The sequence below is a fragment of the Aquarana catesbeiana genome, linkage group LG06, assembly GCF_042186555.1.
Source record: "Aquarana catesbeiana isolate 2022-GZ linkage group LG06, ASM4218655v1, whole genome shotgun sequence".
Classification (NCBI taxonomy): Eukaryota; Metazoa; Chordata; class Amphibia; order Anura; family Ranidae; genus Aquarana; species Aquarana catesbeiana.
The window spans coordinates 200,054,090-200,073,489 of NC_133329.1; the positions used below are offsets into that span (position 1 = coordinate 200,054,090).

Below are 19,400 nucleotides of genomic sequence, written 5' to 3' on the forward strand. Positions count from 1 at the left end.
CAAGTGCAGGTTCAGTGCAGTTGCAAGTGCACTTGTAGTGAAATGTGTTTTTGCATTTAGGAAGTACCAGCCAACAGTGTTTTTTATAAGGTTACCCAATCACGACATTTTCTGCACTCAACACATTTCTGTCAGGGTCAGCTAAAACAAACACAAGCAGTAAATGTCCACAAAGAATTTCTTTTGGTTGTTTTTTATTTGAAAAAGGTGTCACAGATTGTCTGGCATATTGATAGCCCCCCTACCCGCAAAGAACTCCAGGTAGCGTAACCGGACATCACGGGCATTCAGGGAGGGCAAGCCAGGACGGCCACTTTCAAGCGCCGTCAGTGTTGATGGATTTGGGATTCCGGCCTCAGGCCCAACTGAGCCAGCATAGTTGGCTGAATGTTTTCTTAAAAAATTATGGAGAACACAGCAGGCAAGTATTATATGGTTCAGTTTATACTCCGCCATATGGATGGGTGTCAGAAATAATCGGAACCGGCTGGCCAGGATTCCAAATGTGTTCTCCACCACTCTTCGGGCTCTGGCCAGCCGGTAATTAAAAACCCTCTGTTCCGGGGTGAGGGTCCTCATCGGGAATGGCCGCATCAGGTGGTCCCCCAGCGCAAATGCTTCATCAGCAACGAACACAAATGGGAGACCTTCAACATTGTCCTCTGGAGGTGGCAAGTCCAAGCTGCCATTCTGGAGATGCCTGTAGAACTCCGTCTGGGCGATCACTCCACCATCGGACATCCGGCCATTCTTCCCCACGTCCACATACAAGAACTCGTAATTAGCCGACACCACCGCCAACATCACTATACTATTAAACCCCTTGTAATTATAATAGTACGACCCCGAGTTGGGTGGTGGGACGATGTGGACGTGTTTCCCATCAATTGCCCCTCCGCAGTTAGGAAAGTCCCACCGCTGGGCAAAGTGGGAGGCCACAGTCTGCCATTCCTGTGGCGTTGAAGGAAACTGTTGAGGAAAAAACAATAAACATTACTATTTTTTCAAAGATACATGGCAAGCAGATTATACACAAACATTATGGGGCAACCTCCAGATAGCATTTACTAAGGGGAATTTAAGAACAACAAAGTATAAGGTACACCTATCATATTCCCCCTCCCCCCCCTCTCATGGGCCATTTCTAACATTATAGGGGGGGGAACTCTTGGACAGGTAACCCTCTTCACTTCATTGAGAGATGAATGCCTAAATACAGGGTATTACTTGGAACAGCCCCTCCTTAGTTACACTATTGGCAGACCACTGGACAGGTAAGAAGTGTCATAATACAAAGATATAAATACACACTGTACACATTTGAGCACATTTGAACATTCTGATATTACCTATCAAGATAATAATAGGATACAAAAACTTTAAACAGTACCATTGGAAAGTATACAGGCAGGCCCTTGCACTACATGCTTTGGGGAATTCATCCATAAATCTGACCAGTAAAGAGGTGGGTATAGTGTGTATGGGTTTGGCAAAGTCAGCAGATAGATGATTGAGGATAGAGAATTGGGATCAGCTGAGTTAGCACTGGGGACACCACAAAAAAAAGCCTCTGGCACTCTGCCTGAATTTAAATCAAAAATAACATTTCCAAACATTTTAGGGGGTGTTTGGGGTAAAGCACTACTATGGAGCTGATAAAATACATTGTTAAGTGACTACATGAGGTGAATATAGGGCAGGAGACACCATGCTGGGGAGGTTATTGAAGGGCAAATATGTATGAAGGACATAAAATAATAATTACATAAAAATCCAGCATGCATGAGAACAAAGGGGACATTCACAGCATATTACAATCATGGTAATTAGGGAATGAGGGAAGAAATACAATATATTAGCAAACATTCAATACAATAAAATGTGATATAAAAGGATAAAAATCTTACCTTCATATACTCCTTCTGCAGGACCTGTATGATGGCAGAACAGGTCTCTGGGATAATGATCCCCAGAGCCTGGGGGGAGATGCCTGTTGAGAACTTGAGGTCCTGCAGGCTTCTCCCTGTGGCCAAATACCGCAAGGTAGCGACCAACCTCTGCTCCGGAGTGATGGCTTGCCTCATGCAGGTATCCTGCCTGCTAATATAGGGGGTCAGCGAAGCCAACAAAGGTGAAATACGGGGTCCGTCATCCTGAGAAAGTTCCTGAAATCATCAGGATTATTCTCACGGATCTCACGGAGCAAAGGCATATGACAGAACTGGTCACGCGGAGGCAACCAATTCTTGGTCCATGAACTCCTCCTCACCCTGTTCATGGACTGGACTTGTGTCAAGGTCAGGACCCCAACACCAAGCCCCCGCACAGCACGAACTCTACGAGGAGTACGCATACGAAACATGGCTAGAAAACGGTCGGCTGCTCAGAACGAAGTAACAGAACGCACTGAAGAACAGCAAGGCCTGTGAAGAGCGACCTGAAAACCAGTAACGAACGAACAAGAATACAATGACTACTTAAAGTCACGCGGAACTTGCTGCACGCACTGAAGAGCAGATACAAACCCACAAGCACAAACTGAACGGCAGAAAATGATCTGAAAGCCACGAGTCTGAAAAAGCGCGAATCGTCTCTCACCAAACTTTTACTAACACGAGATTAGCAAAAGGAGCCCAAAGGGTGCCGCGCTTGGTTCTGAACCGGCCTTTTCTAGTCTCGTCGTACGTGGTGTACGTCACCGCGTTCTTGGCGATCGGAAATTCCGACAACTTTGTGCGACCGTGTGTAGGCAAAACAAGTTTGAGCCAACATCCGTCGGAAAAAATCCTAGGATTTTGTTGTCGGAATGTCCGAACAAAGTCCGACCATGTGTACGGGGCATTACTCTGAGTTGAACTTTTGTTTCCATCAGACCTTTAACAAATTACCGAATCATGTCAAATTTATTTGTTATTTTCTCTATAATTTATTTTGTATTCGTTGAAATTCGTTATTTTTTTCTTCCTACATTCCAATGCATCTGAATGTCATCCGGATGCATCCCAATGTCATCCGAATGCATCCGATTGTCCAAAAGATGCAAAAAATGCCGAATTTCGATTTGCTACAAAACTACTTGCACATGTCTAGTCCAGACTGCTGCAAATCTTTTGAGAACTAACAGAGATTGATATTTTCTTCCCCAGTCAACACCAAGTTGCCAAAGTTCTATTCCAGGGTGCAGAATCCACAGGCAGTCGGGGTGGATCGCAGAGTGGATCATCAAGACAGCTTATGCCTTTCTGCCACTACCTCTGATTTTCAGCTTCCTGGTGAGGTTGTGGCGGGGGAAGGTGACAGCTCTGGTGGTGATCCCAGACTAGCTGAAGGGGCCTTGGTATCCTCTGGTCCTCCTAATGAGTGTCAAGGGTTAACTCCCTCTGTCTGTAAGATCGAATCTTCTCCATTCATCCAGCACCCAACAGACTCAAGCTGATGGCTTGGGTCTTGAGAAACAGAGGTTAATAGATCCCAAAGTGGGATCTCCCATTGGTGTTGGACATTTTTGCATCGGATGCCTTCAATCAAAGTGGCCCCCTGTGGTACCTCTCGCTGAAAACTGCTTTCCTGGTGGCAATTTCATCAGCCAGAAGAGCGTCGGTATTAGCGGCCTTGGGGTTTAAAGAGCCCATACTTATCTTCTACCTGGACAGGGTCGTACCAATGTTCAAATTTGTGCCTGAAGTGGCTTTCACAGTCCATATCACAGAAGAGGTTGTCCTTCCTACGTCCCCTTTGGGAGTGCCCAAGAAGTTAGCCAATCCAATGTGGGCCAAGCTTTAAAATTTTACATCAAGTTAACTTCTGGCATTAGGAAGTCGGAGCATCTGTTTGTCATTCCAGGTGGAACGCATAATGATTTCATGGCTTTCCACAAGATTATTGCCTCTTGGTTGGTATAGCTCATCTCCTTGATCTACAAGTTGAAAGGGTTGGCTGTGCCAGGGGGATCACGGCACTCTCCACTAGCAGACTTTCGACCTAGAGAGTGGCAGCAGCCAAGAGTTCCCAGAGACAATCTGCAAGGCAGCTACATGGGCATCAATATCTACGTTCATGGCTCATTACTGTAAAGAAGCAACCCTAATGACAGTTGAATTTGGCAGAGGCATCCTGGCTTCTGTTTTTAACCAAAATTAAGGGGTGTGTAGCATTATCCCTCCCCTGTGTGGCTAGTTAGCTCCCAGCCGTGCTGACAGGAAAACAGAAAATTGAATGACAGATACTTACCGTAATTTTCCTTTCCTGACGAGCTCCATGGCAGCACAGATCCCACCCAGCTTGGTAGGACTAGTTACAGAACGCAGAGACTGCAGATGGGCTCAAATGTATGAGTTAAGGTCCTGGAAGCATGGGGGGGGGGGGCTATACCCATCTATGCTGCCATGCATCTCATCAGGAAAGGAAAATTACGGTATCTGTCATTCAGTTTTCCGTTTTTTTAAAGGCTGACTTTTAATGTATGAATGTATAGCAAATAATCAAACTAAAGCATTAAAATAAGAATAAGAACAGTCCCAGAGTGTGTACTAATGATGTCACTTGAATTTAGACAGTGTTAAGACATATGCATACATTAGCTCATATTTAATTTTTTCTTTTCAAATACAAAAATGACACAGCCAAACCAAAAGAACAGCATGTAATTACAGTATATGCAGGTTGGTTACCATTCATGAGCTGGTAGACAATGATGAAAAAGGGACTGTGTACCATATCACACAGTTTAATTTTATTTCAGGGGGAATGTGAACAACATAGATGTTGATTGAATCATGTCAGTTTACATTTTGCTCTTTATCCTACTAAAGCAACAAAAGCTGCCATCATGTGTTTTTTGCATTTCAATGGTGCTTAAAAAAATCATGTAACATGCAATATGTTACTGGCAGGATCATTAGGTTAAAATAGATGTAGCACCGGCTTAGTATTGCCGCTGTAATATATGCAGAGTATTGCTCTCTGAAACATTGCATTGCATTTTCTGGCTAAACTGATAGCAGGAGGAGAGATTCTATTGTGAACAGCTGCAGGATTGAAGCCAGATTGGGTTCTGCTGTAGCTAAGGAGGAAGCCCACCCCTAACAACAAAAACAGGGAAGGACAGGATTGGATAGCAGCCCAGGAGAGCTGTGATTGGGGGAGAGAGAGAGGACACAGGAGGGGAGACAGACTGGCATTGTGGCAGGCAGACAGAAAAAGTATCCCATGTGTTTATCTCCTGAGCACTTCCAAAGCCTGTGACTCTCCTAAAGGAAGGTGCACACTTGAGAGGGGAGTTTGCAGTGTGTTATTCTGCCTGATTACTGAAGATGTGCTAACAGTGCAGAGAAATCTAGAGACGAATTTCAGTACTGCAGCAATCATCATCATTATCCTGTTTGGAGGTTTCTGTGGCATGTGTTGCTCCCATCGCCATCCAGTTGACTGAGACAGCGATCAATCTACCAATTGCTGGAAGGAAGATAATGCATCTAATGGTGAGAAATCTTCTGCCATCCTTGTGTAAGTGGATTTTGCTTAATTCTGCTAGTCCTATTTACTGCTAATGCAGCTCTGTCTGAAGGTGGATCATTACATCTGTTAATTTTTGTGACACTTTGTGAAGATACCCCTTTCCATTCTGTGGATTACAAATATTACTTCACAAAAGTCTGAGTACTCAAACACAGGATTTAAAGGGCCCCAACGCTGGTGTTTTGGACCGAACCAGAACCGTTCGGCACTTTTGTTTCTGTTCCCCTGGCCAAATTAACCTTCAATGTAAAAGTGTGCACATTTGAAGCAAATTACTGAGGTGTCCTTTTATGAAACTGAGATCAGCGGCGATCCCGAGTCTCACCGCTGATCTCAGCTCTTTACCAGTTTATGAAACTGAGATAATCAGCGGAGAACATGTTCTCCGCTGATTATCTCAGCACAGTGAGAATTCACAGAAACGGCCAGTTTATGAAGGTGCGATCTCCACACCTCACTGGCAATCTGTGACAGAATTCTCACTTTCTGATTCACCATTTCAGAAGTGGAGAATCAGAGTGAGAAGCCTGAAACTGGCTGATATTCTGGAGAAAGAAAGAAGTCTTTTGACTTCTTTCTTTCACCAAACAGTCAGAGCACACCTTCCCCACCATTACACACCCCAAAACCAGCAGGATAGGAATTTATAGTGTGTGTGTATGTGTATATATATATATACACACACACACACACACACATACATACATACATACATACATACATACATACATACATACATACATACATACATACATATATATATATATATATATATATATATATATATATATATATATATATATATATATATATATTATATATTTTTTTTTTTTTTAGATGTTCACGTCTCTGGCTGGGTTCACACTTGTGCGATGCGTGATTCCTGTGCGGGTTTTCACATCGCACCTACATTGACATCTGCGCACCACTGCGGGTGTCAATGTAAAGTTAATGACACCCCCAGATCATTTCACAGATCGCAGTGCGAACTATGTAATGGTGCAGGAATCGGATCGCATGGGTGTTCACACCCATGCAATCCGATTCCAGTGCGGACCAAATAAAGGGTCCTGTACCATTTTGGTGCAAATGCAATATGATTTAGGGCCAGTTCCCACTGCTGCGGTGTCCGAGATCGGATGTGATTCGCACCGCAGTGCAAAATCACATCCGATCTCTGTGCGATGCGATTTCAGCCATACATTCAGCCATTGCCCTCGGACCAAACTCTTACAGGACCCTTTTTTTGGTCCACAGCAGAATCGGATTGCATGGGTGTTCACACCCATGCGATTCGATTACTGTCCGAGTTTGCAAATCGCACTGCGATATGCGAACTGATTTGGGGGTGTTAACTTTTAGGCCCAGTTCACACTTGTGCGATGCCGGACATCGCACAGGCATCGCATGTTATTTGCAGCACACTGCCATTCACATTACATGCGATGTCTGTGCGGTGTGATATCAGCTGTACAGATAGTATGGCTGATATCGCACCGCATTCGGTGCAAACACGCACAGGACCCTTTTTTCTGTTCGGACCAGAATCGGATCGCATGTGTGTTCACACATATGCGATCCGATTCATGTCCGAACTGTCAGTTCGCAGTGCGATATGCAAGCTGATCTGGGGGTGTCCTTAACAATGTATTGACACTCCCCAGCGATTCGCATATGGCAGTGTGAACTGACATGCGAGTCGGTGCGATGCGGGAACCCGCAGTGGATTCGCAGTGTTCTCGCATCGCACCAGTTTATCAATTTTTATGTTTATCTATAATGAAATATATTTTATTTTAATTTATTAATAAATATTTATACTTGTATACTTTATTAAAATTATTTTTTTAATGATTATAAATGTATTTTGCATTTATATGAATGGTGTATAGCTGCATTACATATGTGCATTACATTCATTTACTATACACCATTCACATTTAAATAGGGACATGTATGATCTTTAAATATTGATAAAAACAATGTTTTTTTTATAATTAGGTTAATGTATATTGTGTAGGGGGAATTTATCTTTATTATTTTATTAATATGTTGGGGAATAATGTGTGCTGATTTGTGTTAAACTTTTGTATTTTATGGTTCCTCATACTGTAATTCCGCTATATCACACGAGATTACAGTGAGAGGAGCCATTCTCAGGAGTTCCCGGCGTTTGTAGATCGCTCCTCAACTCAACATGAGAAGCGATCTACACACTTTCATAAACAGGCACTCAGAGGAGAGCGATCTCCTCTGAGAATGCCTGAGAACTGAAAAGCGGTATTTTACCGCACTTTCATAAAAGGACACCTGAGACATACACGAGTTCAGTAGATAGATACTTCTCTTTTATTACTTCCTGGACTCTGGCTAATATACCGTGAGCCAGGTATTTTGTTATCAAATCAAATATCAAATAAGACAAGCGTTATATCTATCTGGGTTATATCTATATAAGGGAATAGCAAACTATCATAGCTATCTAACTATCACAGACTCTGTATGTGTTTTTGTGAATAGAATTCCCACTGGCCAGTGGTTAGCTAGAACCTACATTACCTAGGTAAGATCTTATAGTCAGTAATATCACTTTTGGGAAATTGTTGAACATTATTTTTGTATTGTATTGTACAGTTTCGTTCAACACTTGTTCATTGCATTTCAGGCAAGGCCTCCCACTAGCGGTTAAAGAGAACGAACACAAATCCTGTTTTCCTTTACTGAGCAGTTGTATTATATCATTGCATTTAATATTGGTATTCTGTTAATCAGTTTATCACTTTTCAGGGCTTATTGCTAGTTCTAATAAAGCCCAGCTAAAAGTTTAAACAGTGTTTTAGTGTTACTTGAATCCAGGTGAGGGTGAGCCATCACTGGTGTGGGACAGAAGACCGGTATATTACAGCGGCCCTTGCGGGGGTAACGCTACATAAAGAAAAAAAGAGTTTGAAAAAAGAAAAACAAATACAGCCACTTCTAAGGCCTAATTCACACCTGATCATTTTGAAACTTGAAGCTTTAAATTAAAAGCTCAAAAACACTCAACAAGCCAAATCCTATTGTTTTCAATTGCCCCAGTTCACATCTGAGCATTTTGTTGTTTGTAGCATAACTTCTGTCACTCAAAAAAGTACATGAGCTACTTTTCAGGCAGATTGGAGTGTTCTTGGCTCCGTAAATGTCAAAGGAAATGTGCCAAAACACGTGACATGCACGTTTTTATGTGCATTTTGTAGCGCATATTCTGGCCCAACAGCAGCTCTCCACCCCCAAACTCCTCCCCTCTCCTACACCTAGTGCTTTCTATTGGCTAAAACAAAAATGCCTGAAGCTTAAATATACCTGTAAATCTCTTGTAATACATTTCTTAAAAGCTTGTATATGCTTGCAAAAATGCTCAAAAGCTCTTGAATAAAAACACTTGAAAAGCACTCTGATCAGGTGTGAATGTAGCCTAAGAACTGGTAAGTTGCAAAATATTATATTTTTGCACTTGGGTTTAGATACACTTTTTAAATGGTTCGGCAGACATCATAGTAGCTAATGTACCCTGCTTTTTGTTGCTAATCTACAAATCTTTACATTTTTTACAGTAACCAAAATATGAAAGATCAAGCATTTAAAAATGTGAAAATAACATCAATCATACGCTGGGAGTGTCTGTTTTTACTGCAAATCTGTTAGTCATTGGAGCTGGTCGGGGGTAGGCTTATAGGACTGTGTTTCGCTTTTTCAGGTATATCTTGGCACCTTCTCTAACGACATGCCTAAGGCTGGACCTCTGTTCCTTTAACAAAAGAAAGTCACAAAGAATATTTGGTGAAGGTTCAAGCTGTTCAAGTTTGACAAGCCAAAAGATCATCTCTAAATTTTGTGTATCAGTTACAAAAACTAACTATGTAACACAATCTCTCCAAACAAAAAGAAGCTATCAATGCTTTGAAGTAAAAAATGCATATATAATATACAGGAACTAGTGGCAGGCATTGTGACTTTCCAATACTTCTATCAAAAGCAGGTGTCGGGGAGGAAGATATGAGAAGGGGACATACTGGAAATATGAGTTTACTCTACTTGCTTTATTATTCTGTCTGTGTCAAGCTGCAGATATACTGTGCCTAGGGTGGCTTGCAGGTATGGGACGCTAGGAACATTGCCTCAGGATGCATTTCAGCTTTGGGTGTGTGCTAAATACCAATATAATACAGTGGATTATTACTACTTTGTCCATTAATCATACTTTACTATTTCTAAGATTTCTGATGTTAGTATTGTGAATTTGTTTAGACCTTATAGTAAACCCTGACCTTTAAAAGAAAATAAATGAATATTTAGGGTTGAAGGAGAATGCTTGCTTTGACCTTTAAAAAAGTAAAAAGCTGATATTCTGTCCACCTGGGTGTTTGTCAGTGCACTGTGTTTTCCAGGCATATTTCACACATCAGAGAAGTGGATTACAGAAGTACAGTCAGGTCCATAAATATTGGGACATCAACACAATTCTAATCTTTTTGGCTCTATACACCACCACAATGGATTTGAAATGAAACGAACAAGATGTGCTTTAACTGCAGACTTTCAGCTTTAATTTGAGGGTATTTACATCCAAATCAGGTGAACCGTGTAGGAATTACAACAGTTTGTATATGTGCCTCCCACTTTTTAAGGGACCAAAAGTAATGGGACAGATTAACAATCATCCATCAAACTTTCATTTTTTAATACTTGGTTGCAAATCCTTTGCAGTCAATTACAGCCTGAAGCCAGGAACGCATAGACATCACCAGACGCTGGGTTTCATCCCTGGTGATGCTCTGCCAGGCCTCTACTGCAACTGTCCTCAGTTCCTGCTTGTTCTTGGGGCATTTTCCCTTCAGTTTTGTCTTCAGCAAGTAAAATGCATGCTCAATCGGATTCAGGTCAGGTGATTGACTTGGCCATTGCATAACATTCCACTTCTTTCCCTTAAAAACTCTTTGGTTGCTTTCACAGTATGCTTCGGGTCATTGTCCATCTGCACTCTGAGGCGCTGTCCAATGAGTTCTGAAGCATTTTGCTCCGGACCGTACCCCTTCCAATGCACCAGGTACTGTATGCGCCCACTGAACCTACGGGAGTCAACAATGGATTGTACTTCATAATCCTCATCGTTCTCAACCTGTATAGGGCAAGGACGTGGCACCGAGGTGGTAAAGTGGTTGCAGACCAAAGGTTTCAATAAGGAGACCTGAAACACATTTGAGATGCGCATACTAGGAGGAAGGTCCAAGGCGTAAGCCACTGGGTTAATCCTGTGAAGGATACCGAAAGGCCTAATAAACCGAAGTGCGAACTTCAAAGAAGGAACACTAAGTCGGAGGTTGCGAGATGACAGTCAGACTCTGTCCCCTACCTGGTAGGAAGGCGCAGGCAGGCGTCTGCGGTCAGCATGGAGTCTGTACCTCTCGTTAGCATGTTGCAAAGCCTCCAGAACTAGTACCCAAGTGGAACGAAGACCACGAAGATGTTCCTCTAATGCAGGAATACTCTGCGGAACAAACGAGTCAGGAAACATGGAAGGTTGGAAACCATAATTCGCCATAAATGGGGACAATCGGGAAGCAGAATTCAAGGCACTGTTGTGAGCAAACTCTGCCCACGGTAATAGGTCTGACCAGTTGTTATGATGGTCAGAAATATAGCAATGTAGGAATTGCTCCAAGGACTGATTGGTTCATTCTGTGGCCCCATTAGACTGCGGGTGATACGCAGAGCAGAAAGCAAGCTGAATTCCAAACTGTGCAAAAAAGGCTCGCCAGAATCGGGAGAAAAACTGACTACCCCTGTCCGAGACAATCACCTTGGGTAGTCCATGTAAGTGAAAGATCTCCTGAGCAAAAATGGAAGCCAGTTCCTTAGAAGTGGGCAGCTTCTTAAGTGGAATACAATGACACATCTTTGAGAACTGGTCAACCACCATAAGGGTAACAGTGTTGCCTTGGGAGTTGGGTAACTCCACAATGAAATCCATAGACAGGTGGGTCCAGGGCCTCTCTCCATTGGGTATGGGTTGTAGGAGGCCCACTGGAAGGTGTCGTGAAGTCTTACTCTGAGCACACACGGAACAAGCAGCTACGAAGGCAGTTACATCAGCACATAGACTAGGCCACCAGAATTGTTGGGAAATGTCCCAGACGAGTTGATTCTTCCCAGGGTGACCAGCTGCCTTGGGAGAATGATAAGTCTGGAGCACGGCAGTACGGAGACTCTCTGGGACAAAGCAGCGGTCACAAGGTTTCTCAGAAGGAGCATGGACCTGAGCAGCAAGAATTTTGTCACCCAAAGGAGAAGTAAGACTGGTGCGAACTGTAGCCAAAATACGATCAGGAGGAATCACAGGAACTGGAACCGACTCCAACTTGGAAGTGGAGGAAAATTGTCGTGATAAGATGTCAGCCCTTACATTCTTAGTACTGGGTAAGAATGAGACAATGTAATTAAAACTCGACAAGAAAAGAGCCCACCGCGCCCTTCTGGGAGAGAGGGACTTAGCCTCAGACAAGATTGTGAGATTCTTATGGTCAGTAAGAATGAGAATCGGTACAGTGGTACCTTCAAGGAGATGTCTCCATTCTTTCAGGGCTAAAATGATTGCCAACAGATCTCTATCACCAATCTCCTAATTGCACTCTGCAGGTGACAATTTCTTGGAAAAGTAGCCACACGGATGCATAGCGCTCTCAGAGTTAGGACGCTGTGACAGAAGGGTGCCAACTCCAGTCTCAGAAGCGTCAACTTCTAGGATAAAAGGCAATGTAGGATCAGGATGTGCCAACACAGAAGCAGAAACAAAGGCAGTCTTGAGACTCTCAAAGGCCTTAATGGACTCCGGAGACCAACTCTGTGGGTTGCAGTCCTTTCTGGTCATATCAGTCAGGAGCTTGACCAGAGACGAGAAGTTACGAATAAACTTCTGATAATAGCTGGCAAAGCCCAGGAACCACTGCAGAGGATGTAAACCCACGGGTCGGGGCCACTGTAGGACTGCCGAAAGTTTCTTTGGGTCCATCGAGAAAACCAGCAGTGGAAATGTTACCTGTTCACGATGGAACTCGCACTTCTCCAGTTTACAATAGAGATTGTTTTCTCTCAGTTTTTGAAGCACACGACAGACATCTGTGTGGTGGCTCTCCAGGGACTTGGAAAATATGAGGATATCATCGAGATAAACCACCACACGTAACTGCAACAAATCTCGGAGGACATTGTTAATAAATTCCTGGAAAAAACTGCTGGGGCGTTACAAAGGCCAAAAGGCATTACGAGGTACTCATAATGGCCTGTTCTGGTATTAAACGCAGTTTTCCACTTGTCGCCCTCCTTAATCCGCACAAGATTGTATGCCCCTCTCAAATCAAGCTTTGTGAAAACTGTTGCTCCCTTGAGGCGGTCAAATTACTCTGTAATCAATGGAATTGGATAGGCAAGCTTAATCTGTAGGACCCCTATAATCAATACAAGGTCTCAGTTCACCGCTGTTCTTCATAAAGAAAGAAGGGAGAGTGGGAACAAGGGGACAGTGGCTGATGTTGGCCCCATAACATTCCCACCCTAAAATGGCAGGACTATACCGGTACAGATAAACAATAGTAAACAATTGATGTAAAAAAGGGGGTTTATTACAAAAGAAACAATACAAAGTATACTGATTAAAATGTAAAACAGAAATTCAGGATTCCCCAAAGAATATCTGTTGGTTACAAGGTATAGAATGGTCATGTTCTCGACTAGTTTCGCGATATTATCGCTTCCTCAGGAGGACCAATCTATAAAACAAATGATAAAATGCAATACAAGCAGAGAGAAGACATTGCACAACAAGTAATGATCATAAAAACAGCATGTGAAAAGAAAAATAACAAAAAACATAATTACTGGTTTGGCTTACCCTATGATTGGGTGATCGTGTGCGGTACCGGGCCGCCTAATTGACTCTCCCCCACGGCGGACAAGGGGGATAATGTAGAGCTCTCTGAAAAAAGGGGCATAACATAGATAAGGGGCCACATAAATGGCTAGTTAAAAGGTACGATAAATTGGCCATTAACCTAGTAGGGGGAGTTTTTGGGAAAGACAGGGGAGGAAAAAACAAGGGGGAGGAAGGAGAAGAAAGGACATAGGGGGGGGGAGAGGGAGGGAAGGGGTGGGGAAAGGGGGGGTGGAAAGGAAAGGGGAGGGGGAGAGGGAAAGGAAGAGAGGGAAAAGGAATGAGGGGAATGAACATAAGTAGAGGGGGGGAGAGGGAAGAGGGGAAGGGGGAGGGCACAACAAGGAGTGGTAGGGGGGAAGAGGGTTAAGGGGAAGGGGGGGGGGGGAAGGGATGGGGACAGAGCAGGCTGAGACAAACAGTACACAGGGGAGGGAAGAATGGGGGAGGGGGGGACAAGGGTTAAATAGCACCTTGGTTAGTAAATTGGTTGGGGCATATAATATAGCTCACCGCAGTGGTTAAACCAGGGGTAACAGAGATGCCACTCCACATGAAGATTTCCAGAGACGCGGGGGTCGGATGGTCCGTAAGGAACAGGAAGGCCAACCATGTCTAACCACTGGGGCATCATAACGGGTACAAGATGTGGGGGCCCAACAAGATGGGTGGATACCCACAAGGTTACAAGGAATCTGTCAGTAAAAGAGTATCAAATATAGCATAAGATACAGGATAGTATCCATATGACGGTATCAGTGATAGATAGCGTCGGGTGAAGGATAATATCCAAGGTAAAAAAGCAGGAACCGTACCCATAGATGTCCGCCAGTGAGACATTGCAAACTTCCCTTCCATCCCGTCCCACGTCAGCAGTCCACCGTGGAGAGAGCTGTACTGCTCACTCACAGGCCCGAGGGCCCGTTAAGTGAGCTCCCCAACCCGGAGACGCCCACGACGCCGCCGTCCGGTCGCGTCTGACGTCACCGGGTCAGTTTCTCCGCACTGCGCAGGTGCGCGGCCCGCGCTACTGCGCAAGCGCGTTCGAGGCGAGCCCATGGGTAGGGAACCCTGGGCTCGGCAAGGACGAGCAAGAGATGAACAGAGGAGAGTCATCTCTGCCAGGAGAAACACAAGTCCGCCGCTGTGGGAAGGCACAGGCAGCCGCGGACCGCGCCGGACACCCAGGGATGGCCAAACACATACAAATAAATCATAAAGCATCATAAAGCATTGAATTATAAATAATATGTAACAGTGTAGGTAGAAAGGAGTATGAGTGGCAATGTTAAATGCCACCATAACCTTTACGGTGTTGGTAAACACAAACGGGGATTGGTCACCATAAATGGCTCTAGAAACAGAGGGGGAAGGCATTGGCTAAAATGAGCCCATGTTGGAAAATGAAATCAGTTGATAGGGTAAGGCTTCCTATTGGTAAGTGATGGGAGTGGGAGGTGGGAGTGAGAATAAGGGATGGGGGGGGGGGGGAGGACAAGGGGAGGGAATGTAACAATACAAGGAATGAAGACTGTTGATTCCAGATACATTCTGGGTAATGAGGTGAAAGGTGTTGGGGGAATAAATGAATGGATGTATCAAAATATGAAGAATGAAATATATGAAAGAGTGATGCAGTGAAAAAAGGTGCACTATGGTGAGAATACTTAACTAAGGAATGTTGGTGACAACCAATAGAAAGGAACCATATGAGTTGAATGGATTAAGATGAAGATGTCCTCGAATAGCTGAATTAGGGATCAAATGACATAGAGGGCAGGGAACTCTATACGATGTCATACTCCATACAGTATCATATTAATAGGTGTACAAGGATAGTCGCAATATGGCGATAATAAAATAATTATAATGGGTTTTAAATAGGAGACAAAAGGGCCATAGTGGGTGAGAATCAGCTATGGATTATAAATGTGGATAACATCAATAATCATGGTTGGGCCGGAAATTAACCGGTCCATAACAACACATACTCTTGGGTAGAAGGTAGTGAATTTAAACTGACTAAACCCAACTAATGAACCATAGTGAGTTGATATTTGAAAGCTATATCGAGAGATGATCTGTCGAAATGGCTAGGAAGGGACGTCTAGCTGTATGGAGATAAACCTGCGTGGTCAATAATAAAACTGTCCCCATGTATGAACCATGTAAGAGGGGGGCCAACCTCCGACGTAATGGAAACTTAATATAAAAGAAATGGTAATCTAAGTTAAGAACTAGAGGCACTCAGGGAAAAGAAAAAGAAAAAACGGGTGTGTTATCCACCCAATGAATATGCACAATTTGTTAGTATGGCCTCTTGTAGTCAAAGATAACAGGTCTTAAACCGTACCATCATCCAAATTAATATACAGAAAGAAGGGAGAGTGGGAACAAGGGGACAGTGGCTGATGTTGGCCCCATAACATTCCCACCCTAAAATGGCAGGACTATACCGGTACAGATAAACAATAGTAAACAATTGATGTAAAAAAGGGGGTTTATTACAAAAGAAACAATACAAAGTATACTGATTAAAATGTAAAACAGAGAGGGGGCGTGGCCGAGACATGGAACAGAGCGGACGTGTGTGAGCTGAGCTCCGTCTGACCCGCTCCACATATCGCTCCTGCAGCAGCACACAGCGACCCTGACGCCGGCTCCGTGCGATGCCGACACGGCGGAAGCCATCCCCGCAGCCCCGAAGAACCCCACGGCTTCGTTCCAGCTCTCTTGAGGCCTTTTTCTGTGGGGGAAGACGGACGGGAGCAGAACCCAAGATGGCGCCGGGTGAGTCTTCTCAGGCCGCACACGCGGCACCCCCAGCAATGTCGCCGCACCATCCACCGGCATCCCCCCATATCCCATCCTCTCCGGACTCCAGAGGAAGCCCGTTCAGTAGCCCGGGTAGGAGAGATGTAGGGAAGAGCCATGATCATACCCCGCTGCACGCTCTCCCGGCCCGATCGGCCGCCTCTCCCTCCCCCACCTCTGGACTCTCCCAACACACGGCCTCAGGGCCCAGAGGCCCACACATAGCCCTAGATGACGGCGACCTCAGGTCCCATATCCTTGCCCTCCCTACCTGGGCAGACCTTGAAGGATTCATGGCCCGCATGGAGAAGGCCTTCAGAAAAGACATTGAGGATTTACAAGCTGACACTGCTCACATAGGAGGTAGGGTGGAGGCCCTAGAGGCGACAGTGGAGGACATTAACCCTTCCCTACAGGCTTTACAAGCACACAGTAAAATGCAGGACCAACGGATTGACTCTTTGCTCGATCAACTTGATGATGTGGAGAATAGAAGTCGCAGGGTCAACATTCGTATTAGAGGTCTGCCAGAGGCCACAGGCCCTAGGGACATAATCCCCTCCCTTCAGGGGTTGTTCACCCAGATCCTGGGGAGAGAAGCTCCCGACCACATAGAGATCGATCGGGCACACAGGGCCCTTAGACCTCCCTCAGAAGACCCTGACAAACCACGAGACATTATCTGTAAACTGCATAAATATACTGTGAAGGAGCGCATCATGTTTCATGTCAGGGGTATGCGCCATGTGGATTTTGATGGAGCACAAGTGTCCTTATTTCCGGACTTATCCAGACGCACGCTGATGCAGCGCAGGGCCTTGAAGCCTCTGCTGGCAGTCCTACAGGAGGCACACTTGGTATACCGCTGGGGATTCCCCTTCAGCCTTTCCGTCACAAAAGATGGCCAACAAATCACTTTGCGGAACAAGTCAGATCTTCCTCATTTCCTCTCACGCCTCGGCCTCCCCCCTGTGGACATACCTGATTGGCGCATTTCCTCTGAAGTTCCACTACCAGCCCGTCAGGAACCTTGGCTGCAAGCCCGCCGCAGAAGACGCAACAAGCCCCGGAACAGACAAGCTGATGCAACGGAGCAGGGTCCTCCATCTTCCCCAACTATACGTTGAGGCGGAGGAACGACTTTAGAGGCTTCAACCTTCTACCTACAGGACTGGTGCTATGTCCGTGTTTTGGTTCTAAATTCTGCTGGTTCAATTTTTGCTGTTGCAGATAATTCTCACATGCATCTGATTTTTAGAGGTGCTCACATGAAGGAGTGGGTCCCCTCAGTTGGGGCTACTGTTTAGTGACTCTCCACCTTCCCCCCATAGGTAAACTCATGAGAGTTACATTCCTTGTAGAAGGAAGTGCACGACGCGATGGTCGCCTGCATTTTAAGTTGCCATTAGGCCGGCGGGCGATCTTTGCACCGTTGCACCTAGAGGTTATTAAACACCCACAGGTTATTACGTTTTTTGTTTTCTTGATGTTCTTAATTTCTTTTCCAATGCTCTCCCCCCCTTCTTTTTTTTTATTATTGTTTTTCTCCCTAATGTTTCATGATGATGTCTATGGAAGGGTTGTCTGTCTGTTACATGGGCTATACTCATTTGTTTTTCTTATCAGCACTTTAGATTTGCCGGGTGATACGCCGTGGCTCTCTCCTCGTCCTCTTCACGCCCTTTGGGGGACCCTACTGACAAACAGCAATGGCTGATCTGAAAGTCGTGTCATACAACGTACGGGGCCTGAGTTCTCCATCCAAACGCAGTAAGTTGTGGCTTGAGACAAAGAGATCTGGTGCACATATCTTATTATTACAGGAAACTCATTTCAGAGCTGACTCAGTCCCTCGCCTCCCCACACACATATACAATCAATGGTTCCTCAGCAATTCACCCAAATCTAAATCAGGTGGAGTCGCGGTGGCGATCCATAAAAACTGCCCCTTTATCACCATTGACCACCGCGCAGATCCTGAAGGCAGATTTGTTTTTTTGAAAGGCACTATATACAACCAAAAATTTACAATTGTAGCGCTATATGCTCCCAATTCTGGGCAGCTGAACTTTTTGGAGAGGGTCCTAGATTCCCTTTCCGATTTTCGCGAGGGGCGTCTCATTGTGGGAGGGGACTTTAATGTATGCCCCGACCCGCAGTTGGACACCTCTTCAGGCCACTCTACGCACTCCTTTGCGTTTCTTAAGCGCTTCCGTAAAACCTTACACGCTAGTCATCTGGTTGACTGCTGGAGAGTGACACATCCTACTGTAAAGGATTTCAGCTACTACTCTGCAACACATAAAGTGTACACGCGGATAGATCTTCTATTGGTAGATCAACACCTTCTGGAGTCGCTCTCTGGCACGTCAATCGGATCTATGACGATTTCCGATCATGCACCCATTTCCATTTCCCTGGCACCTTTGTCTTCAGAGGCTCGCCAATGGACTTGGCGCCTGAACGAAAACCTGTTAGATGATGCAGTAGCGCTAGCTCAGGTGACAGATGCGATTTCTATGTACTTCAAAGAAAACGCGACGGGAGAAACTGGGGTGGCATATGTTTGGGAGGGACATAAAGCTGTGATAAGAGGAGAATTTATTGCACAAGGAGCTAGGCTCAAAAAAGCGCGCTGTGGGGAACTCCAATCCTTGCTGACACAATTGCGCACAGTTGAACTCAAACACAAACGGCAATTGACCCCTCTTTTATACGAGAAATTAACAGCCCTCAGGGCACAGCTCTCAGACCTACTAGAAAAACGAACCCGTGATAGACTCCGATACGTCTCACATAAATTCTATGAATTTGGTAATAAATGTGGCAAATTACTGGCCAGGGCCCTGAAACGGCAACGTGCATCCGGACATGTCCATAAAATTCAAACACCATCGGGATCCCAAACTGTACTATCCTCTAAAATTGCAGATGCCTTTCGCGATTATTATGCCCAACTTTATCAACTCCCAGCCACACTTGTAGGACATACGCCCTCTCAGAAGGCGGACTGTATTGCGCAATATTTGGAGGAGGCTCTCACACCACAAATATCGCAACAAATCAGTGCTCAGCTTGATAAGCCTATGGCGGTAGAGGAAAT

At 44.8% G+C, this 19,400-nt stretch overlaps 1 long non-coding RNA gene across 1 annotated transcript in view; it reads left to right on the top strand.

Moving 5' to 3' along the window:
- Positions 1–4,809: 4,809 nt before the first annotated feature.
- LOC141101825 (uncharacterized) overlaps positions 4,810–19,400 on the top strand; it is a 33,304-nt gene continuing 18,713 nt past the window's right edge. Inside the window, exon 1 of the long non-coding RNA XR_012235029.1 lies at positions 4,810–5,505. This is a non-coding gene — a long non-coding RNA (uncharacterized lncRNA). The remainder of the gene's footprint in view (positions 5,506–19,400) is intronic.